This window comes from Eptesicus fuscus, chromosome 7, assembly GCF_027574615.1.
Source record: "Eptesicus fuscus isolate TK198812 chromosome 7, DD_ASM_mEF_20220401, whole genome shotgun sequence".
Taxonomy (NCBI): Eukaryota; Metazoa; Chordata; class Mammalia; order Chiroptera; family Vespertilionidae; genus Eptesicus; species Eptesicus fuscus.
In genome coordinates, this window is record NC_072479.1 from 67,211,781 (window position 1) to 67,237,391 (window position 25,611).

The 25,611-nt window shown below is 39.8% G+C and overlaps 1 long non-coding RNA gene across 2 annotated transcripts; it reads left to right on the top strand.

The window, feature by feature from the left end:
• The first annotated feature begins 764 nt into the window (after nucleotides 1–764).
• LOC129149806 (uncharacterized) lies at nucleotides 765–25,172 on the top strand. 2 transcript variants are annotated; one of them, XR_008556624.1, is made up of 4 exons: nucleotides 765–826; nucleotides 7,953–8,034; nucleotides 20,613–20,653; nucleotides 24,967–25,172. It is a non-coding gene; the product is annotated as an uncharacterized LOC129149806 (long non-coding RNA). The 2 variants fall into 2 exon arrangements; XR_008556623.1 differs by lacking the exon at nucleotides 7,953–8,034.
• Nucleotides 25,173–25,611: the final 439 nt, after the last annotated feature.

Here is a 25,611-nt window from a genome sequence, read left to right on the forward strand (position 1 = left end):
GCTAATTTGTAAGCCCCAAAAGAGGAGGTACCATGTTGGCCTGTTCAAATAGAAGAGTGTTTGAAACATATTAAAGATTCACTAAATATTTACTCAATTAATGAAGGCCTATGACAGGCATCTCTCCCACTCTCTACTATAGATAGTCTCTACCTCTATGACAGAAGAGGATTCAAGACAGGGACAGGAGTCATCTGTGATTCATAAGTTTGATGTAACAGGGTCAAAGCCACCCACAAAAATATCCCCAGTCTCTTCCAGAAGCACAGACACCATTCATTAATCTTGCATCTGTCAATGTTCAAGCCCTAGAGTTTACATTGGGGAATATAATCCTGTTTGTGGCCCAGGCCGCCCAGAAAACCTGTTGAGATCTCTGTTTCCTGAGAGTGAAGTAGGAAGATGAAAAGGCAGTGTTCAGTTTGAGGAAGAAGGTCTGTTTCTCTACGTGAGCATATGGCAGTACATAAGAATATTACAGGTGGAGGGTTGGGCAATGCAGCCAGACACTAAAGTATCAGATAAGGTTCAGTAGGGACAAAAGCAATATAACCTAATCAGTTAAAACTAATCCATAGTCTATTGATAAGACAATGACTTTAACTCATTCCTTAGCAAAGACAGGAGCATCATCTGGGCTTGAAAATATCAATGTAGGGTATTTTTTGGTCAAAAGAATCAATAAAACACCAGTCATTTTGAGGAAGGAAGCAAATTGTGAAACAGGATGCTTGCCTTGTTTACTTTCTTTCCTATCATCTGGTCACTGAGGCAGTGAATGGAAGTTCTGGGTCAAGAAACTTTAGAGATAACGGATCCAGAGAAGGTGAGAAACAAACACACAACTAGAGTAATATAGGAAATACAGTGTCTTCTGTATGAGAAAATAGCTATGACTATGCAGTCTGAAAGGAAGAAAGAAGATGAAATCAAAGTTTATAATATGATGACAGGTTTTCACAGGACACAGATTTCACCAGATTACTGAGTATTAGAATGGGAGGGGACTGACCTGATGGAATATCAGGACTATACAGAAACTTAGAGGTCTGTCTAATCCAAGCTCTCTATTAAGAATTAAGGCCCATGCCCTAGGCCTAGACGATTTGACTCAGTGGATAGAGCGTCAGCCTGTGGACTGAAGGGTCCTGGGTTCAATTCCGGCCAAGGGCACATGCCTGGGTTGTGGGCTCGATCCCCAGTAGGGGGTGTACAGGAGGCAGCCGATCAATAATTCTTTCTCATCATTGATGTTTCTATCTCTCTCTCCCTCTCCCTTCCTCTCTGAAATCAATAAAAATATGTTTTTTTTTAAAAAAAGAATTAAGGTCCAGAGGCAAAGACCGATAGATCTCAGAGGGAAGGGGCGGGGGGGGGGGGGGCAGGGGAGCGGCGGGAAGAGATTAATCAAAGAATGTATATGCATATATGCATAGCCTATGAACACAGACAATAGTGTGGTGAAGGCCTGGGATGGGGTGGGAATGGGGTAGAGGGGGATCATGGGGGGTCATGGGGATATCTGTAATGCTCTCAACAATATATATTTTTTTAAATTAAGGAATTGAAACCCAGAGAGGTGAGGTGACTTTTCCAAGGACACACTGCTTGTAATAGCAGAGCTGAAACTAGGCCTCATTCATCTATCCACCCACCTCTCCTGACTGTTCAGAGGCATCATATTACACCCCGCTGGTAAATGATGCCAACCATGTAATCTCTCTAGGCCTGTTCGATTAATTCTCTCTTTGCAGTCCTGTATCGTTCTACACAAGAAGTAATTTATTCTAAGGTAAAAAAAGAGCAATAACTGTATACCTTACCTCTTCCATGGATTTCTATTAAGACTTCTGAAGACAGAAAACCCTAAACCAAAAGGGCAAATGTCTACATATCTACTTCATGATGTGGGAGATAATGAGAGCTAAGGCCACTATCCGACTTACTAAACTTATACAACCTAGATCCCAACTAAGTCTTGTTAAAAATCAAGACAAAAGGCTCAAAATGGAGTCACTTAGGCTAAGATTCCTAACTGAGACTTAAATATAGTTTAGATTAGTCCAGAAATAAAAAATTAAACCAACCAATCAGGAATCATCTGATCAGCATTGGTTAGGTAATCTACCTGATAAATCCCTGCCATCCCCTATTAGAAAGTAACTTTTCCAGGACCAATTTGCTACCTTTGCCTAGTAAAAGTTTTTGTTCCTGCTCCCTTCTGCCTTTAAAATATCTTGTTTTGTATCGCTCTTCAGAGCTCCTTTCTATCTGCTAGATTGGAAAAAAACCATTAAGATCTCTAACAATAGGGTGGTGAGGGACTGGGGGTGGAGGGGGATGGCAGCAGGCTAGAAGAGGTTAATGGAGGAAAAAGGAAGGCCTATGTAATACTTTCAACAATAAAGATAGATAGATAAATAAATAAATAAATAAATAAAATCTGGCCCTTAAAAAAAAGAAAGAAACTATATTACTATATTAAAGCATCAGAGTAATACTTTATAATATCCAGTGGAGCATAGTATATAGTTAATATTATTTTGAAGAGAATAAAGAAAGAATAAAATGCTCAATAAATGAAGTAGAGTATAAGATGGAAAAAGTCACATTGAATTGAATTTGCTCATGGAATAAAAAACACAAATTGTTTTTAGTATAATCTCTTTATATATAAAGATGCATTAAACACACACACAAAATAAAATTTACTCAGTTTTTATTTTTTTAAATATTTTTTTGTGATAGCAGTGGCATCTTAAGGTTTGGAGATAGTAAGAAACAGGCATCCTTTGAGTTCTCTGTCTTTCTCAATATTTCTGAGAGCCATTGAGTAACTTCCTCTTGATTCTGAACTCCACTTTTGTGTACAAGCTCTTTGCTCTTGCAGGCTTTCCAGTCCAGGGTTAGCAGGTCAGTCTAGATTGACAAGAGGCTCTATTAGGCACCAGTCCTTAGCCCTTGTTAGGCCACAGTTGAGGTCCAGGCCTTAGTTGGTCACCTTGAGCTGGCCGATGGTTCCACCTGGAACTACAGTCCCTAGCTCTTGGCCAGTCTGCATTACCATGTCTTTGTTTACTCCTGTGTCCACAGTTCCATTTCCTTGGTTACTCAGGTTTCTGCTAATTTGCACATGAAGTAAAATAATAATAAATATATTGTTAGTGAGAATCTTGGAAGCCAAAGATACAAAATAGGTGAGCATAGGTTGAGCACTTAGAAGCTGTTAGAACATTTGCCACCTAAATCTAAGATTCTTGTGCCAGGATAAGTTGGTCATAAAATGTGTTAGATCACCACTAGTTCAGGAGCCAACCTCAAGAAAATATTCATGCAATGAGATACACTGTAAAACATTACAAAATCCCCAACCCAGAGGCACATCCCTCTTAGGCATTAATTTGGTTCTCAGAGACCCAAGGCTTACCTAAAGAAATAGGAACCTCAAATTCCAAAGAATTAAGTGCTCCACCTTCCAGCATACCTGCTTACTTTTAAGAACTATGGTCCTATAAGCTATAGATAACTACAGTAATGGCAAAATCTTCCCAAAGAAGTGCCCTTGAACAAAAGAGTTCCCAAATCAAACAAACAGAATGGGATACCTATTTTAATTGTCCTGCAGATGCCTTCAAAAGACTTCAAGATTCCAAAATACCTTTATTTAAAGATTAATTACAAAAGGTTAAGGAAAAATTACAGACCCAAGAGGTGCCCAAAATCAAAGCCAGTAAGACTGATGTGATTCCTACTGCTCCCCTCCATCCTCCTTTACCTGAATATTCAGTCAAATAATCCTCTACTGCCTTGCCTCTGTACTCTGAATGGCTAATTAACTTACCTTTTTTAATAAGACCACTAGAGGCTGCAGATAATCCCCTTCAGGTATTTTTCACTTCTTGATCAAAGGAAGTCCATATAAGGGCCATGGATAAAAAATTTCCTAAACCTAAGGAGGATCCCTAAAAGTTCTCTGAAGTATTTAGAGTCTTTATTGTGGCCTATGACCCTTGGCTGGCAGATCTTTACCAGCTGTGCCCATGCTGGCAGGACCTGGTGAAGCCCAAATATAGATGTGGGAAGCAGAATGGGGTAACCCCAAGAGTGATATTCAAGATCTTCGATCTCCAACATGACCCCAGAAAAAGTTCACAAAATAGCAGCCAACCTTTTAAAAGCTTTTTAAACCTTTTCCTAGAGTCTTCCCTTCCCATACTGGTTGTTCTATTATTCAAACCTGCAAAAAAAAAAAAAAAAGGAAAAAATGCATCTGCATCTGTGGTAGGCTTAAAGCCTATCTGTAAGTTTTCTTCCTGTGATATGAAGGAAAGGTAGGCAGCGTAATGAAAAATAGCCTATTTCCAAATTTTTGCTAAGTCGCTGAAGACTCTTACTATTGACAAAGCCACTGTAGCTCTGGAAATAAAAGCTGTCCTAGCTCTGCCTTAGGGTGAATGCTTGCCTTTAAATTTCCCTCCACAGGTTCCCCCTGGAAGGAATGCTACTCTCTGAAATGCTCAGGAATTGTAGGGAATGGAGGGAAGGAGGGAGATTCTCACCAAGTCTAAAGCCGTGTTTACAACTCAGGCCCCAAGGGGAGGAAGTAAACACAAACACAGGTGCTGTGTGTTTAAGGGATAAAGATCTGTTGAGAAAGAAGCCCAACAACCCCAGGGGCTGTGTTAAAGAGAATCTTGGCAGCATCTGATTTCATCAGAGTTTAAGAAAAATTATCCATTACCGACTATTTCTTTTATTTTCAATATAGTCATGTACTCAAGCTTTATTTGCAAGATTTCAAGCAAATTCCCGTTTGCTCTAATAACCTAAAAATTTAACAATGATCTCTACAATCGCCATTAATCACGTAAGCACACATATTAGAGGTGATTGCAACGGATCACCTCATCTGTCCTCTCATATTGAAATCTTCCCAAAGTCAAGAAGACCCCTTATTTTAAATTATTTCAGGGACTTCATCAAGAACTTTGAGGGTGCATTTTCTTGAATTGTACACAAAAAATATTTTTACTTTAGAGTTTATAACTAGGTGGTTATGTTAAAACAGTCTAACAAATAACTATCCTATAAGAGTTTTGCTAATGCCAGAAAACTTTAAAATCATGAGGAAAAAAGTTGTGAAATGTGACTATCCTAACTGGTTAAAATTGCAATAGGATTTTCGGTAAAAATGCTACATGGTATGCTAAGTATTTATCAAGTGCTCAGTAAATATTTGTTGAATACATGACTGATGCTTTGCCTTATGGGAAGAAAGTGCCACTTAAAAGTAGGAAAATGAACGTTTGAAAGTGGAAAATTTCAGGAACTGGAAGAAACCACCAAAAGCCAAATATGTTTTTGAAAAGCACCATCAAATATGCAATTGATAGGTTATCTCTTCCTTACAATAAGCCTATTAAATAAGGCAATGAACCTGCATTAAGAGGTTTTGGGAGAGGCATTCAGAAATTTGATAACTTTGTATAACTTTGAGATAAAAGGCACTCCCCAAAGGACCACTGCCCATCCATCCACAAAGAAATCTCTTAGCATGGGAAGCAGGTGCTAAAATAAAAAGAGGACAAAATTTGCTTTCTGACACACTTGGATGCAAAACACAGCACCAACATTTATAGTTGCATGTGACCAAGGACAAGTAACTTAATGTGGTTGAGCCTCTCTTTTCCTAGCTGCAAAATGGAGACAATACATTTACCTTTCAGGATCGTTAGGATTAGGGATAATATGTGTAAAATTTCTAACATATAAATGTTGAATTAAAAATGCCGTTATCAAAATTATAGAGAATATTCCAAAATGAGAAAATGTTTAAAAATAAGATAAAGTTATGAAATAATCATTGATTCAAAAATAACACTCACTACAATTGTGGCTAGAGAGCATAAGCAGAATCTGAAGTACTATCACTCAGTATGTAGTTTTCTTTTATTTTTTACTAGAAGCCCGTTGCACGAAGTTTCGTGCAATAGACTTTCCTTCACCTGGCTGCCAGCACCAGTTTTCCTCTGGCCACCCGCAGATCGGAGCACCTCCCGAAGGCTGGGGGCGGGACTCGGGGTGGTGGATCGCACTGGTGGGAGGCACTCCGATCTGCGGGTGGCCAGAGGAAAACTGGTGCTGGCAGAAAACTGGTGCCGGCAGTCACGCAATCGGCCACCCCGAGTTCCACCACCGGCGCCTTCTGCCGGCCCCATGGGTCCTCCCGCAGTGCCGGATGTTTAGGCTGGCAGGAGGAGAGGGGGGCGGGGACCCCCCCCCCCCCCGCTCCTCCCGCCAGCCAATCGGCCACCCTGAGTCCCGCCCCCCGCACCTCCAGCTGGCCCAATCGTGGGCTTAGTGGAGTGATGCAATTTGCATATTACCTTTTATTATGTAGGATTTGTATAAAAAAATAAAGCTAATAGAAAAGTTGAAGAATAGTACAATGAACACCTGTATACCATTCATCTAGATTCAACAATGGATAACATTTTGCCACATTTACTCTCTTTTTCTTTCTATTTCTCATGCATGCACACGTATTTTTATCTTTTAAGAGTAAGTTGAAAATATCCATTCCTAAATATCTCAGCATGCCTTTCCTAACAATAAGAACATTCAATGAGCTTGTTTATTTGAATGCATCCATCTGGAAAAGTAGATGTAAAAAAATTGTAATTGTTAACACTGACTCAGCTTCTTGTGTTGGGGATCTCTGCCCTTTTCTAGCTACCAGTTTGTAATTATGGGCTTGGCAGACAATAGATTCTAATAAGTCCACTTATGAAGTAAAATGTTTTATGCAATAAGTAATTTAAAAATTACCTGTATTATTATTAAATTAGAGTTTTATCATCAGCAACAGTATTCATGAAAACATGTGCTTTTATATACCATTTAGAGGACTGGTGCATGGGATTTGTGCACTGGTGGGGGGCATGGCCTGCGGGGATCAGCCCCCTGTGGGAGCGTCTCTCATCCTGGTCAGTCAAGTGGCTGTGGACCCGCCCTCTGAGCAGCTGCTCCCGCTGTGAGAGCAGCCGCTCATCTGGGTCAGCTGAGCAGCGCTCCCACTGTGGGAGTGCACTGACCACCAGCGGGCAGCTCCTGTGTTGAGCGTCTGCCCCCTGGTGGTTAGTGTGCATCATAGCGACTGGTCAACTGGTTGTTCTGGTCGTTCCGCTGTTTGGTTGTTGGGCTTTTATTATATAAGATACAGCTGTAGAAAGCTATAAATGACCATATAGACATGGCCAAGACCTGAAGCCTCGTTTTCCAAATTTTATTACCACGGCTGACTTTTCCCTAGTCTTTCTCTGCAATGTCTCTGGACAATAACTCAGCTGTTCTGGGTTAAGATTGTCACACAATATCTGTCCCACCAGAGAACTGTTTTACAGAAAGGAGCTTTCACATGAGCCTTATCTCTGTATTTAATAATTTCTTCTACCTTTTGCACAATTCTGTGCATTCTAACTGAGGCAACTTTTCAATATGCACTCTCACTTTGTTCATAATTCCCTCTTCCTTGAATTTCCTCTATTACAGCTTTTGCTCACTTATCATAAGATCTCACTCCCTCTCTATATCCTAGACTTTCTGTTCCTTCCTTTTTTTTTATTGTGAACAAAATTATTCCAACCACTACTAATTAGCTAGTTAACCTTGAGCAAATTGCTTGAACCCTCCTGGACTTCAATTTTCCCTCCTGGCAGCCACGGTTGAATGAGCTCTATCTGCAAATCCAGAATTGAGAGCTCCACTGGAGTGAGATTAGGAAGGTGAATTCTGGCCTCCACCTGCCTGAGTTTAAATCTCTGCTTCTCAATTACTAGTTTGATGACTGAGAATGAGTCACGTAACTTCATATACTTTGGTTCCATGTTTGTAAAGCAGGAATATTAATAAGGGTACCTGCCTCATAATGTGGAGTTAATATTTGTTACCAGGGACACTTGGTGATTGGAAAATAGGAGTCACGCTCAGAATATACCCACATCAAGGAAAAAAACACCAGAAGATCTGAGATAAGTATGTACAATAGAGAACTAATGGGAAGCATGTAACAGACTGATGAATTTCAGTGGGAACGGGGCAGGGAAGGGAGTGAAGAGAAGAAATTAACCAAAGAATTTATATGCATATATGCATAACCCATGGACAGGCAGGGAAGGCCTGGGGAGGGGGTAGGAGCTGGGTTGAAGGGGTCAATGGGGGGAAATAAGGGAACATCTGTAATACTTTCAACAATAATGATAATTTTTTTTTAAAAAAAGAACGAATGGGATCAAATGTCTAAGAGTATTGAACACATGCCAAATGTCTTATCAGAATAGATAACTACAAATACTTCCCCCTTGATACCTATTTTCTTCTCATCCTCTAATCAAATGTACCTGTCATCAAAAACTAAAATAAAATTCCTTAACATTCTGTTGAAATTACTGTCATTACAACAGTCTGATTTTTTAAAATTTAATTGTATTTTATACCAAGTATATCATGAACTAAATTTATTTGGGGGATGTTTGGAACTTAACCATATTATATAATATTTTTAGGTTCTCATTTTTGTTACAGTATGAATTTCAAAGAGTTAAAAATAAAACTCTCAAAATAAATAGTGAGCATATGTCAAAGATATTTAATTGCTTAATTATGGAACAAGCAGAATGCTAAAGCTGGTTCCAAGGAGGAAAGGAAAGTCTAGTATGTGTAGTGAAAGGAAGGAAGAACACTGAAAAAAGATTGCTAGTTTAGATTTAAAAATACTGATTGATGTAGTCTGTGTACCCCCCATTCATATGTAAAAACCCTAACCCCCAAAGGTGATGGGCCTTTGAAAGATGCATAAGTAGTGAAGGTGGAACCTTCTGTACGGGATTAGCTATTTTGAAAGAGGCTTCAGCAAGATCCCTAACCTCTTCTGCCATGTGACTTGGAAAAGAGTTTTCACTCCTCCATGCTGGCACCCTGATCTCAAACTTCCAGCCTGCCGAACTGTGATATGACTTTCCCTTTCATCTTCACTTTACTTTTCTTTTTTAAATTCTCATTGAAGAATATGTTTATTGATTTTAAAGAGAGAATACGAGAGAGAGGAAGAGAGAGAAACATCGATCCATTGTACCCTTGTGTTCATAGCAGCACCATTTACAATAGCTAAGACCTGAAAACAGCCATCAGTAGATGAGTGGATAAAAAAGCTGTGGTACACTTACACAATGGAATACTATGCAGCTGTAAAAAAGAAGGGTCCCTTACCCTTTGAGACAGCATGGAGGGACTTGGAGAGTATTATGCTAAGTGGAATAAGCCAGTCAGAGAAAGACAAGTATCACATGATCTCACTTATATGTGGAATCTAATGAACAAAATACACTGATGAACAAAATAGATCCAGAGGCATTGAAGCATGCAACAGACTGACATGTTTCAGAGGGAAGGGGTTGGGAATTGGGAGCAAGAAAAGGTTAACCAAAGAATTACATGCATATATGCATAGCCCATGGACACAGACAATAGTGTGATGAAGGCCTGGGGGGAGGGGTGGCAAGAGGGGGGTCAATGGGGGGAAAAAGGAGGACATCTGTAAAACTTCGAACAATAAAGCAATTTTTTTAAAAGATTAAAATACAAATTTCACAATTATTAAACAACACTGTTTTGCTTTTCAATGCAGGTATTTCAACTAGTTCTTTTTGTCTTATATTTTTACTTTTATCATGTTCCTAAAACCTCTTCAGAAAACTTTTTTTTAATCTTTCTGGAAATCCCAAGTAGGAAAGTATGTTTGTTCAGTAGTCCATTAAAAATGTAACAAATAATAACCTACATAGGTATGTTCCATTTCTACAATCAAAGAAATTCTTTAAACCACTTCCTTGTGCAAGTCCCTTTAAAAGAAAAGTCCACGTGCTTTATTACAAAACTGAAGCTGGTCATTGTCCAAGCCCTTTAGAAAACTGTCAAGTGCTGGCAACTGTGAATATTCTGATATTTCCTCATACATCCATGTACGCTATGCAGTTATGTTCATTGGGAAGAGATGGACCAGTAGGAGTCTAATTTCGAGTCAAGCTTCTACTTATATTTCTACAGTTATTGGTAAGGAAACTTACACAAACCCTAATCATGCAAATAAGTCTATTTCATAGGAGGTCTACTGTACAAATGACAAATGCATCTACCCATTGTTCATTAGGTAAAAACTCTTTTATGGCAGTTGCTTACTTAAGTGCCTTTTAGTTAGCAGCTTGCTAATCTGACAAGAGTATTCATTAACATAAACTAACAACACAGTGTGGGAAGATGCTCAGAAGTGATTATACAATCCAGTTTTATCTAAACTTTATAATAAAACTGTGCTTTCCTTTTTCAAATAAAAATTATTTTCCTCTTTCATTAATAGTTAACTTGGGGCTTCTGTTTTGTAACCAATTTCACCTGGGGAAAAAAAAAAGGAGCAATTATATAATAATATAAAAAATTACTAGTACCCTAAGCTTTTAGAATTTACTATCTGGGTACCAGAATTTGATTTTTATTTCTCTTTTTCAATGCCTGATTTAATAAACCTCAATTTATATACAGTTACTTATTGAAGTATAACAAATTAGCCTAAAACTTAGTAACTTAAAACAGTGAGTAGTTATCTTCATAGTTCCTATGGGCCAGCAAATTTGGGAACAGATTAGCTGGGCAGTCTGGCTTGGAGACTCTTATGAGGTGGCAGTCAGAGATGACAGGGGCTGCAGTCATCCGAAGGCTTGACTGGGCTGGAGGCTCCACTTCCAAGGCGGCTCACTCACATGGCTGCCAAGTTGTTGCTGGGTTTTGGTGGGAGGCCTCAGCTTTCATGTGAGCTCAGCCACAGGCTGGAGTGTCCTTGTGGCATAGTGGGTGGCTGGCTTCCCCAGAGCAAATGATCCGAGATGGAACAAAGTCCTATCTGCAGTGTCTTTATGACCTAGACTCAGAAGTCACACACACTGTCACTTGCACCACATTCTCCTTGTGAAAGATTCGTTAATCAGGCTCTCTCAACGGAAGGAAAATTAGGCTCCACCTTTCAAAGGGAGGAGTGTCAAAAAAGTGTGGACATGTTTTTAAAACTACTGCAGTATCACTTACTTTATCCCTTATTTATTTTTTAAAATATATATCTTTTTATTTATTTCAGAGCAGAAGGGAGAGGAAGAGAGAGAAATATCAATGATGAGAGAGAATCATTTATCAGCTGCCTCCTGCACAATCGAGATCCAGCTGCAACCCGGGAATCTAACCGTGACCTTCTGGTCCATAGGTCAATGCTCAACCACTGACCCACACCAGCTGGGCATCCCTTATTTATTTAAAAAATTTAACATAAACCTAAAATTCTAGTAATAGATAACTTTTCTCATTCTCAGATTTTTTTCAATGAACTTATTTAGTCCTGTATATCCTAAAAATCTTTCTCATAATTTTATTGCTATTCAACATATAAGCCTGTTCCCACTTTCACTGCAACATCGACTAAGTATGAATGCTCTGATGTACTAGATTATGAAATTCTCACTGGCCTTCGAGATTTGGGACATTTTGTTGTTGCTCATTTATCCCTACAGCCTCAGAGTTTTCATTTTGTCTGTAACTTGGTCGGCACTCAATAAATGTTTGGTGAATGAATGAAGCATTTACATTCCTTTTGTTTGTTGTTGTTTAGAATTCTTGGATATAGCATTTCCCATTATATTCATAAAGTAAAATCAGGAATTCAATGACAACAGTACATTTTGTGACCTGAAAGTTATGGCAAAAATATATATGGTGAGTGATTTTTCACAAGAAAATAGAGTGCATTATAAAACATGAAATTAACAATGAGATAAGAGTATTGAGTAGAAGAGAGTGGTATATTGACCTGTTACCTCTCTTTCTCTCTTAAAAGAGGTATAAGAGAAAGTTTCAAAAGCATAAAACCCAACAGTGCTGAAAAAATGGAGAAAAAGTATCATCAGCACAGTCACCACCTGAAAGTGGGATACATAAAGGGAGTTGAAAGTTGATAAAGAGAAACAAAGGAAAGAAAGCATTATTTTGGGGAGTGGAAGAACAGGGGGTAATGAAGTAAGGAAATATAGTTAACTGCCATGCCACATAGGGGAATTAGTGGTCATGAATTTAAAGTGACAATAATCAGAATGATTATGTGATTATCTCCAGCCACATTCAGTTGCTTGGGGACAGGCAATGAATAGAAATGAGTTCAGTTTGAATTATAACTGGGGTTTTGCCAGAAGTTAACTGGCAAAGGAAGGAATAGATATTACGATTGACCATGGAATCTAAAGTGGGCAATAAGAAGTGAAGATAAGATAAAAAATGATGGGCAGTGAAAAGGTGGTAGAATCAATAGAGTGGAGGTCCATTTGGGGTTGAGGGATTTTGGGGAACAGATTTTTAGCTAGAAAGATAGTAGCAGTGGGAAAGTGGGATGTCTGGGATTATGACAGGGAAGAGTTGGTAATGACAATGTCTAAGTTAAGGCCACAAAAGTGAGTGATTGGCAGGATGCGGAGGGCAAGATCATTGGAGAAGTAAAAGAACTAAGATAGCCAGAGTGCTTATAAGTATGCTATCAGACAGGTTTTGAGGAAACGCATGTAAACCTAGAATTCTCTGTTTATCCAAATTATCAATCAGCTATGAGCAAAAATTAGAGAGTTTCTTTTTACATGTAAAAGCTTAAAGGACATAACACCCATGCGCCATAAATAAATAATCTAGGCTGGACAACAGAATAATGAAATACATATCCCCAAAACAAAACACATGAATGTCCAACAAATGCATACCCCTGAGGATTGCTCAAAAGAAGTGAAGGAAGCTATAAAATGTGAAGAAGGCCCATTATATTCAGACAAATGGAGATGTCCTTTCAAGTGGCAAAACGTAAATGACACAAGATTATATTTCCCCTTTTCATCGACTCTAGTCACACACTACGCTAGGACTTTAACAATGACTTAATTCTTCCACGTTTTGTACATAAGTTGATTATACAAATTGAAGCCAAGTCAGCAGTATCTACAATGTGAGTGTATGAATAATACTTATGGTTACAGCAAATATGTCATCATTATAATTCTTGACAATGTAAAATAATGATAGAACTAAAGATAATCGAAGAAGAAAGCTGGAAGGAAGGGCAAGGTAAGGGTACCAAGTTCTTCATCTCTCACAGCCGAAGGTGCCTGATGTTGCATAAAAGTCAATACAAGTAGGGAGTTTAAGTGTATTATTTCAAGGAGAACTAATGTTGACGTCTAATTCGGAAAGTGGAAGTGCAAATAAACTAAATTCCTCATACCTTGTAGCAGATGCATGAAGCAAGGAACTAAGGTAAATAATGACCATAAATAGGTATAAAAGTAACCACAAAAAGTACCACAGCAAACTAAGAGTGGTTGCCCCTGGGAAATGAAACTGAGCCTGGTGCTTGGGAAGAGGGGTTGTTGGTCTTCATATTCTGCCTTTTGACTTCTTTTACTTAAAAAATAATTAACTTTGAAAATACATTATTTCTGTCCCTTAAAAAAAGTTAGCTCTAAAGAAAAAGGAAGAGTGGAGGGATATGGGGTAGAGAGTTATCACACGCATAATTAATTTCAAATCCACTTATTACTGTGTCATCTTAGGATATAGGTAACTGTCAATTTCCTTAGATTTACAAGGATTTACATTATTTCATTTTATAGAGACAATAATGAATATAATAGCCATTTTTAACTTAAAAAATTACCTACTGATCCCAGTTTTTCATCTTTTATTCATCGTTATTGATAGTGTTATGGCATCCTTTTTCTAAAAAAAATTTAAAAAGTGAGGAGTGAGAGGGGGAGATGAGAGAAAGAGAAAGTAAAAGGTCAGCTAGAAGTTTGAAAGAGGAGATTTGAGAGTTAACTATACAGAATAGAGACAAGATGAGCCATTAACAGCATCTACTGCCATAAATCACAAAGCTTGTATTTTTAAATAGTTTGGCTATCAAGATGATTTTTCACATTTCTCAGTAAGCTATCCATGAAGAGATCTACCAAACATTGCCAAATATGTTTTGTATATTAGACTAGAGGCCCAGTGCATGATTGAATCATGCATGTGTAGGGTCCCCTACAGGCTTTCGCTTTCGATCACGGGGGAGCTGGGTGCCTGTCCACTGGTGCACCAGGCCTTTCAGAAGCCTCCAGAGTGGCAGAGGCTTCTGAAAGGCCTGGTGCCCGAGCGGACAGGCATCCAGCTCCCCACTTTTGATGGTCCGTGGTGGGACGTGAGCTCGCTGCCCCAGAGGCCCCTTCTGTGCCGCAGCACAGCACAGCCATGGCACAGACGCTGAGCTCGAGCTGCCGCTGGCGACGCAAGCTCAGCGTCCCGCCAGCCCAATCGGTCACCCCGGCCACCCCGAGTCCCGCCCCCCTGCGCCTCCTGGCCAGTCGCGGGCATAGCGAAGGTACGGTCAATTTGCATATTTGTCTATTATTAGGTAGGATGGTTCTTCACATTGTATTTGATGATGGATTATGAATAATTCAATAAATCCAACAAATTGATTATAACTAATGTAATACTTTCAATGGAAAATTACTGATATGTTCAGGAAAATCATGAACTTTTTTACTAAATGTATTAGTTCTAGTGTGTCACAGCTCTAATTTGGAGCAAATTATTTTGCTCTTTTGAATTAAGTCCAACTGGGAAAAGGGGGAAAATTGTCCTGTATCCTACCTCTCTTTCTTTCTCTTTTTGTTAATTCTTATAATTGAGTCATCAGTTCAAGACCAGGACTCCATTCGAGTAAACCAGTGTGCAATAGCTACAATATGGTTTAAACCAATAGAAATCTTTTTCTTTATCTTATTATTTTAAAAAATATTTTTATTGATTTCAGAGAGTAAAGGAGAGGGAGAGAGAGGTAGAAACACCAACGATGAGAGAGAATCATTGATTGTCTGCCTCTTGCATGCCCCCTACTGGGGATTGAGCCTGCAACCCGGGTATGTGCTCTTGACCAGAATCAAACCCAGGACCCTTCAGTCCACAGGCCAACGATCTGTTCACTGAGCCAAACTGGCTAGGGCTCTTCCTTTTCTTTAAAGGTAACTTTCTTTCTCACTAAAATGAGATAACTCTTTTTTGAAAGCTTGATTTTATAAGTATGAGTAAGTTTTTCCAGAATTTGTCATGTATTACCTCTGAAAGAAGTAAGCCGCAGTTGAGAAATAAGGGGAATGAAGGCCTAACACCAGTGATTCTAACAGCAAAGGGACAAGGAAAAACCCAAATGTTAAGCTGATCACTACCTCTCCCTCTTGCACCTATGGGACCTCAGATAAGTCATCTAATACTTCTAAGCCTCATTTCCCTTGATTATTTGAATTTTCTAGAAAATGGCAGGAAATAAGGGAATTAACATCCGTGGAAGGTAAAGAGAATTAAGTGCGTTGGGGTAGGTGAAAGCTATACAGACATTACACAGTGTGATATACCACCATCCTCATTATCACTGTGACACTAGACTAGACCACACTATGCTCTATGTAACATCACACTTCCCTAGCTTTAGCTCTATGAAGTTAATAATCACGTTCCTTCTTGTATTCTCACTCCTGAAAGCATAACACTACACATTCCAAAAGAGATCACCACCTGCCCCTCTGCTGGGTTATGCTCAGACACTCTGAGAACTCCCTCAGTGGGGCCAGTCATTTTGGCTAAATTGTAAAGACCACTTAAGGGACTTGTAACTGTCTTGTTTCTTTGACTATGTGCAATTTCCCTGTTTAAATTAATGTGATATTTTGAGGATATCATATATGTAACAAAATGCAATATCATCTATTGCATATATATAAAAGCCTAAGCAACCGAATGACCGAAAGACCAGTCGACCGGTTGCTATGACATGCACTGACCACCAGGGGGGCAGATGCTCAATGCAGGAGCTGCCCCCTTGTGGTCAGTGAGCTCCCATAGCCAACCTCCCACGGCCAGCCAACCTCCTGGGGTCCTTCCCCCTAGCTGGCCCCCCCTGATTGGCCCTGATTGCCAGCCAGGCCGAGGGACCCCACCCGTGCATGAATTCATGCACTGGGCCTCTAGTATATAATAAAAGCCTAATATGCAAATCGCCTGAACAGTGGAATGACCTGTCACTATGATGCACACTGACCACCAGGGGGCAGACACTCAACACAGGAGCTGCCCTCTGGTGGTCAGTGCACTCCCACAGGGGGAGCACGCTCAGCCAGAAGCCGGGCTCATGGCTAGCGAGCCCAGTGGCGACGAGCCCAGTGGCGATGGCAGGAGCCTCTCCCACCTCCACAGCAGCGATAAGGAGCAGTGAGCCGAGCGGTAAAGAGCAGCAAGCAGGTGGGCAGACATCCCCTGAGGGGTCCCAGACTGTGAGAGGGTGCAGGTAGGCTGAGGGACGCCCCCCCCCCCCGCCCCCGCCCTGGCCATGAATTTCGTGTACCGGTCCTCTAGTAGGCAATAAAATCAATTATGTAGCATGTTCTGAAATTCAGTAAACTCACCAGGAAGGGTCAGAGTTCAATCTCTGATACTTAGTAAAAATAAAAGGAAAATTCACAAAAGACTAGCCTTTCCTTGTGGAATTCATAAAAGAGATAACTAATAGAAACAATAAGTGTGAATGATCACCTACCAAGCATAATGTAATGAGAAAAATACAGGACTTGAACTAAAAGTTTTGTGTTTATATCTCAGATTTACTCCCAATTATAATGTGATTTGGGGCAAGTTACTGAACATCTCTTAAGTCTCTGTTTTCTCACTTATACAATGAGATTAGTAGCACCCTACCTTACAAAATTGCTGTAAAGATTAAATTAGGCAAGGCTTATTAAATAAGAGTAATGTATACCATACTCTTCTTTCTCTTTCTTTCTTTCTTTCTTTCTTTTTTACTTCTTGCCATCATCTCTGAAATTTCTTAGAGGAAATCTCGCTTTAAAGGACCAATGTGTGTATCTCCCTTCCTTGAAGCTAAGGCCATTTCTGGTGAGCTTCTGCTCACCCAACTGTGTAATATAAGCACCGTATTCTTGCTATGAATGGAGGCCTTTGTAATTTGTGGCATTTCTTTCTTACCCATATTTTCTCCAACAACAGATCTCAGACTTTGGCTCTGAAACATGAAAAATATCCTCTGTGTGCTCACTTGTGAGCATACTTTATCACCCCCCTCCATATCAGCTACTATGGTAGAAACCTATATAATCATAACACGGTTGCATAGCAACCACATTATCAAGCATCTTTATTCTGCCTCTTCTAACTTAAACCTCCGAGTAACTAAAGGAGTATTTTCAGCTAACAGTCTTCAACCAAAAAAAAAAAAAAAAAAAAGAGGACATAAAATCCCAGGTTTCTGATTCATGGTTTTGTTTTGTTTTTTTTAATTTACCTCTATTTTTATGTTCACCAGGCTTATGTAAAACAAAAATTGAGGTGCTCACAGATGAGGCAGCGACTAGCATCTAAACATACCCTGTGCCCAGGGAGTGCTGTTGTTAAGCTATCCAAAGTATCTAGGTTATCACTGGCAAAGAGCTTCCCCCAGAACATAGGAAGCCAACAGCCACCTGCTCCTTCTTGGCTGGTGGAGTGAAACAGACTTTATCGTCTACTACTGGCTCTGCTAAACTATGAATTACAGGTGAGCCAAAGCCACTCTGCCAGCCAATCAAAGAAAAATGACTTTATTCACCAGGAGCACTCCCTTTGCCAAAAAAAAAGGGAAAGAGGCTTGAGAAATCATTTAATCCAAAACCTTCAGTGTACAGATCAGGAATTTTAGGTTAAGTGTTTTGACCAAAGCCGTGACACAGATATTTAGTTACAAAAATAGGATGTGTGAAAACCTTTTTGCTTAATTGAAAGATTCCTCCAGGAAGGCAGCATCACACTGTATTTTAAGAACACGGTGCCGGTATTGAGTGAGACTGCCGTGGCTTGTATTCTAATTCTCCAATTATGCAGAGCTACCAAGTTCACCTTTAGGGACTTCAATTTCCTCAATGCTACCTTACAGGGTCATTCTGAAAAGTACATGAGATAATCCACAGGATATTCATGTAACTGATTGTGGATTACGTGCACAAATTGAGTACATGTAAGCAATATGTATTATTATTCAATGGTCTAGAAAATCAAAACCTGATTTCTTCAAAAGAAGGGAACATTCCACATTCAATATAACTCTAAAGTCAAATAAACTTCCAAAATTTTAAACTATATTTAGATTACCAACTATTTAGTCCGTTTAAAATTCCCTCTTCCATATCTTTGGAATGATACCTATCTTAAGCTTTCAGCAGATTCAGTTGGCCCAGAGCAGTTATCACATGTAATGAAGAGCTTAATAAATAAGGATTGTTATTTATATCTAAAACACTAATGTGAGCCTTTAAAACAGATTCCCTTTCTTTTATAAAAGTAAAAGAAAAGGAAACAAAGTAAAATAAAAACGTATGAAGTGTGAGCAACTCTGCCTGATTGGAGCATTGAGTCATGGTTTAAACATTCTTTGAAAGAAAGGCCTCCATGACTAATTATCACTAATTATTTTTTTTTGCCTCTAAGACGTCAACAATCAACAATCAACTAGATGCAACACTTGGGAGAGTTTTGTTTTGATTTTTGGTTAACCCATTCATCTTAGCCAGAAAGGGGGAGGTGGAAAGATTTCAAAGATCAAGATTTTCAAAAAGACCAAGACATGTCCCCCTCACCCCTACCCCAAAATAACAAACAAAACAAACAAACAAACAAAAAAACCCACGAAGCTATTCTTAGCAAGATTAAAGAAAGATTATTTAAGAATAAACTGGAAAAACATGTATAAACTTGGAAGAATGATGCAAAGTGAAATGAGTGACCCACAAAAGGGCAAATATTATATGATTCTACCTCCATGAGGGACCAAGAATAGTCAAATTCATAGAAACAGAAAGTCTGGTGGTGGCCAGGGGCTAGAAAGAGGGGCAAATAGAGTTGTTTAATGGGTACAGGGTTTCAGTTTGTAAAGATGAAAAAGTTCTAGAGATGGATGGTGATGATGGTTGCACAACAGTGAGGATGTACTAAATGCCACAGAACTGTACACTTTAAAATGGTTAAAATGGTAAATTTTATGTTATGTATATTTACCACATATATATTTAGTGTTACCAATTTCCCTTATCCTATGATGAGCTGTTTTTACCTTAAAATGTGTAGGAAAGCTCAGCAAAAGAGTGCCCCCTTGTGGGCCTCTGTGAGGTGGCAAAATACATAATGAATAATCCTAGATGTCCCTCTGAAATTACAAAACTCCTTTGAATTACACATTCTAAGTCTTGCACGTAAACCCTATGCTTGGATTCCTTGATGGCAGAGGACTCAAAATCCTCCCAAAATTTAATGCTAAAACAAGGATGCCGATGTATTTTGAAGAGATTCTCTTAATTTCTTAGTTAAGAGAGTCAAGGGACCATTCATTTTTCGAAAGTTTTAAAGATTGAAGATCAGTGACTCTTAAGCTAATTGCAACCTAGTATGTTTAAATTTACGCTGGCTTTCTGGAAGAAGCCGCTCTATGAGGAAAATAGATATTTTGAGTGGGTTTTAGGGTGGGGGGCGGGAGGGTAAAGATTAACTTTATTTCATTCTTCAGGGCATTTTGTGCTTTCTCAGCAGACATGACATTTTTTTGTTACTGTCATCCAACTTTGCTATTAATAAGTAGAAAATTTGGGAAAGTAAATATCTCTTTGATCACTGCAAAGTGGTTTGATGTCTTTTCACAACAGATATTTTTAAGATTTTTATTCTAAGTTGATTTTTGATGATTGCATAATTGTTTATCTTTTGTAATCTATAGAATAGTATCAGCAGCATTTATTGGCCAAGGAACATGTTAAATAAGTTTTTTAAGATAATTGAAAGAGCCCTAACCAGTTTGGCTCAATGGATAGAGCGTCGGCCTGCGGACTGAAGGGTCCCAGGTTCGATTCCGGTCGGGGGCATGTGCCTTGATTGCGGGCACATCCCCGGTGGGTTGTGTGCAGGGGGCGGCTGATCGATGTTTCTCTCTCATCGATGTTTCTAGCTTTCTATCCCTCTCCCTTCCTCTCTGTAAAAAGTCAATAAAATATATATATAAAAAAAGATAATTGAAAGAAAGAATGGCAAAGCCACATTAAAATTCTGATGTACTGATTCCCTACATTAATCTTAACTAATTGCCAATGTTGTTGCTCTAAAAATGTATGTTTTCAAGTAGAAACAATTTTTACTTGGGATTTTTTAGGTAATCTTGTGATTTTGTGAGGAAAATAATGTGGGATTTTATAAAATTTTCTCTTGCAAACATAACTTCCTAACCTATGTTTATTCTGAAGGAATATTTAATTTTGAAGAAGACAGAAAATATTAATTACACCTGCTGGCAGCCTTCACTTGACCTTGAAAAGGTTAGAGCCATCCAGAAATCTTATCAAAAATACTGTTTAGTGAAAAGTTGGACTTAAATATCTATCTGCACTTGTGCTCTGTTTCCTTAGGAATCTGGAAGCTGAACCAGTCTGTTATTAATGAAATAATTGTAAGTAGCTTAAGCAATTTGCAATTATCCATCCTGAGATGCTTTGGTGACCATCTATATATATAAAAGCCTAAGCGACCATTATGACTGAATGACCTGAACGACTGGAGCAACTGGTCGACCAGTCACTATGACGCACACTGACCATCAGGGGGCAGATGCTCAATGCAGGAGCTGTCCCCTGATGGCCAGTGCACTCACCCAGCTCCTCCCCCTGGTTGGGGAGGAGGCCTGCTGGCCAACCTCCCATGGCCCCACCCCCAGGCTGGCCAGCCCCTCCCTCATGGCCCTTCCCCCCAGTTGGCCCCCCCACAGCCCCTCCCCCTGCTGGCTGGCCACCCCATCAGCCCTGATAGGGGGAGGGCAGCCAGCCAACCTCCATGGCACCTTCCCCCAGCTGGCCAACCTCCCGGGGTTCCTCCCCACTGCCAGCCGGCCCCCCTCCCCAATAGGCCTCGATCGCTGGCCAGGCCGAGGGACCCCATCTGTGCATGAATTCGTGCACCAGGCCTCTAGTTGGTATATAAAAAAGCCATTGATTTTTGGGTGTTTATTTTGTATCCTGCTATATTGCCAAATTCATTTATTAAATCTAGTAGTTTTTTGTTGGAGTCTTCAGGATTTTCTATGTACAATATCATGTCATCTGCGAATAATGAGAGTTTTACATTCCTCCTTTCCAATATGGATGCCTTTTATTTCTTCTTGTTAGTTATAAATGCACAGTATCATTATAATGTCTCGTTAGCAGCCTAATGTTATTTCCCAATGTAACTATGTGAAGATTCATAACTTTTTATTTTGGAATAAGTTTAGATTTACAGAAAAGTTGCAAACATAGTATAGAGAATTTCAACTCCATTTCCCCTCATATTAACATCTTACAATACCGTGTTACATTTGCCAAAATTTAGAAACAAATATTGGTAAATGATAAACTCTCACATGGATTCAGTTTTTCCATAATGCTTTACTTTATTGTAGGGGCCCATCAGGAGAGCGCATTGCATTCAGTCACCCGTCTCCTTAGCTGTCTCTGTCTATGACGTTTCTCACACCTTCTCTGTCTCTGACTTGGACAATTGTGAGGGAGATGTATTTTATCTGGTGTTTTTTCTCATGATTAGCCTGGAGTTATGGGCTTTCGTGTAGAATATTTAAAAGGTGGCCATGCTCTTCTCATCCCATCCTATCAGATGGCATGACATGAACATGACTTATCACTGCTAAGATAACCTTGGTCACTAGGGTAAGACGGTGCTTGCCAAGTTTTTCCCCTGTTTCACATAAATTACCTGGGAGAGAAATATGTGCAGCCTTACCACATTGCTCATCATTCATTTTTATTTTTTTTAAAATATATTTGTATTGATTTCAGAGAGGAAGGGAGAGGGAGAGAGAGATAGAAATATCAATGATGAGAATCATTGATCAGCTACCTCCTGCACTCCCCCTTCTGGGGATCGAGCCCACAACCCAGGCATGTGCCCTTGACCAGAATCGAACCCGGGGGCATTCAGTCTCAGGCTAACTTTCTATCCACTCAGCCAAACTGCTAGGGTGCTCATAATTCATTTTTAATGTAATATTTGAATCATGCCAGAAATGACAGACAGCTTTAACTTTCAGTTTGGTTTAGGAAATGCCAGGTATCTGTGAACTTAATTGACATGTATTACGTGTGACTTATGAAAGGTATTAGAGGGATTTGTGTCATTTTTCTCTATATGATAAATCTATGAGTGTATATGATGGTATTCTTGACAATGATTCCTTGTTTCACAAATTGGGAAGTAGAAATTTCTACCAGAACAAGAAGAAATCATTTTCCCAACTTTTTAAATATGGGTTGTTGTTTTTTAGTAGACATAATGCTTATTTCCCACCCTACTTAAAAATAGTCACAGTAGCTGCAATAGATCAGCATGGACAGCACCAACTACTGCCTTGTGAAAATAAACATTTTTGTGAAGAGCTCATAGCATGCCAATTACTAGTACAACTATGCACAGAACGGAGGAAAGGGTCTCAAATAGCAATTCCCAGGCATTGACAGTCAGAGCAGCCAAACCTCATATCTGGAAATGGCATCCATAAGAACTCAATTCAAATATCAATATGCAGTTGCATAAGTCTTTATTGATTGAATTAAAGAAAGAAATGCACCTTTTATTGAACGAGGCCTTCAATAAAAGGAGAGAGCTGCAAGTCCATGTAATTGAAGCGGTAGCCTCTGAGGAGGATACTGCTTGATGAGGTATATGTTTCGAATATAGCCTGGACACCATGTAGAATCTCCAGGCTTCCTCGTGTCTGAATATAGTGTCCTCCATCACCCATTTCATGCCTATGTCAGTATAAAAATATCTCAAATTTTATGAAAATACTTTTCAAATCGTCCTTGTTGTTGTTCTGGCTTCTAGCTTTTTGCCCTTTGAATTAGTTGACCTCAGAGATTTTCAATCCCTGTGCTGCAAGAACTTTTAAAACATGCAATACCTGACTTAATTTAGTCAAGGGCACTCACCTCTTTTCCCTTAGATTTTCAAGTAAATGAAAAATGACAACAGCCAACACAATAGCCGTCTGGTGTGAATGAATCAAAATTGTACCTATTTGTTTTCAGACCGGCAAAAAAAAATATTTTGAAAGTCTTTACATAGATAATCCATCAAATTCCTATCACCCAATGTTGAAATCTAACTGCATCTCTTTTTTCAACAACAGGGCCTGCAGAAGTGTAGTAATTAGTTTATGCGTACCATGAGGTGAAAAAGGTTGAAAATCGCTGGGTTAGCGGATGGAACTACCTTTCTTTTTAAAAAAATATATTTTATTGATTTTTTACAGAGAGGAAGGGAGAGGGATAGAGAGTTAGAAACATTGATGAGAGAGAAACATCGATCAGCTGCCTCCTGCACACTTCCTACTGGGGATGTGCCCTCAACCAAGGTGTGCGGAGCTGACAAGGCCATGGCATACTCAGCCCTAGGGCGCCTTATATGCCACGCCAGCACGGCCAAGGGTGAACCCGAGTGGGGCGATGAAGGATTAGAAAAGACAGACAAGAGAAGGAAAGCTGCCCTGATGGGGACCCAGCAGCACCATGGACTACAAGCCGTGCCTTTATTTTATAGCCGATGCCACGAGGCAAAGTAAGGGCGTGGTCAAGATGTTTACAGCATTCTCACGTGTTCAGACCATAGGTTCAAGCTCACAACTACAGCTGTTGGCTATAATTGTGCTGGGAGGGCTCTGCCCTCCAGGCTGGGACTTGCATGTGGCCACGAGAGGACTGTGCCCTCTCATCGGTCCAAGGCTTGAACCTGTCCAAACACTGTAGCCGTGCCCCACACCAAGGTACATGCCCTTGACCAGAATCGAACCTGGGACCCCTCAGTCCACAGGCTGATGCTCTATCCACTGAGCCAAACCGGTCAGGGCAGAACTAACCTTTCTATTCCACGCCATGTTATCCCAGATAGGAAACCCAGTCATTCATTGTAGTCCCACATCATACAAAATAGACCATAATTTACTAAGTTTGGGGAGAGGAAAGGGATAGAAAAGACTTTACAATGAGGCAACATGATCATCTTAAATTAAATCACAGACATCCTCATTATAAGAAGTCCTCAGCTCCCCCATCCAGTCGGGGATTCTCACTGCCGCCTCATGCAGGTAAACCTTTGGCTCCTCATTCATCTTCCCCCGTCACTCTCACCTCTTCCCTGCCCTCTCCTTACTAAACGGCCACCCAGAACTCCAAATTCAGCATAGAAATTCATCTTGTCTCCAAGTGCCCCCCAAAAAAACAAAAACAAAAAGACAGTCTGAATAAAGCTTCCTTGCTGCTCTTTGAGCAGGAAGTGATATTCAAGAGAAGCAAGAATGAGGTTAAGAGGAAAGTGAAGCAGAGAGGAAGCAAAGAACATAGGAGGGTGCATTCCTGGCCTGCAGTTGTGCCACAAGAAAACGGAACAGTGAGGCGGGGCGTGTGGAACTTTTTGCTTCTCCAAAGAGCAGGTGGGAGGGAACAAAATATATCTGCGGGACCCTTTCCACCTTCCGTCTTTCACTGGCCAGGTTCCTTCCAATGTGGCACTCACTTCCCTGCCCTTGTGGTTTTAAACTCCCCGTTCTCATCAGAGACACATGTAACAACATTACTTGATTCCTGGAGATGCTTACATTATAAGCCTAGGCTACCCAAGTTTCATAAGCAAACTAACTGGCATCGATCATCTGCCATTTCAATGACCTCTTACCAGTGTCCTCAATTCTTGTACCCTGCTCTTCCTTTATCACAACAGGCTGGGGAGAGGGGGATCCTAGAACAATATACCCACATTGAGCATTGCTAGAGAAAATTGTACAACTGAGAATTCTGGCTTAAATTCGCCGTTAACCGGACTGTCGACACGGCCTGACCTTATGCTTTGTTTCCTGTTCTTCACACAATTGGAAATCTTCCTGAAACTTCAAGTCCCAAGCTTTCCCCTTATTCTCCGGAGATAACTTCACCCCCTACTTCAGGAAGAAAATGACAATCCATCAAATGCCTATCACCCAGTTTTGAAATCTACCTGTATCTCTTGTTTCAACAACAGGGCCTGGCATCATGTCGTAAATATTTACACAATAAATATTTATTGAATAAATACGCACAGAGTCTTACCTCCTCCCTCATGTATTAAAAAAAATGCCCCTTCCACTTGTCTCATATTCTTTCTTATTTTGCCTTTCAGAAACCTCATACATTTCATGTTTTTACCCTCTCTCCTATAGTTTCAACCTCCCCCTCCTTACTGACTACTTCTCATAGACATTGAAACATGCTATAGTATCTCTACATTAAAAAGAAAAACTCCCTTCAGCCTTATATCCACCCTCACACAGCTGTATAGTATTTCAATGTATAAATATCCTACAACTTATTTGTCCATTCTGTTGTTAAT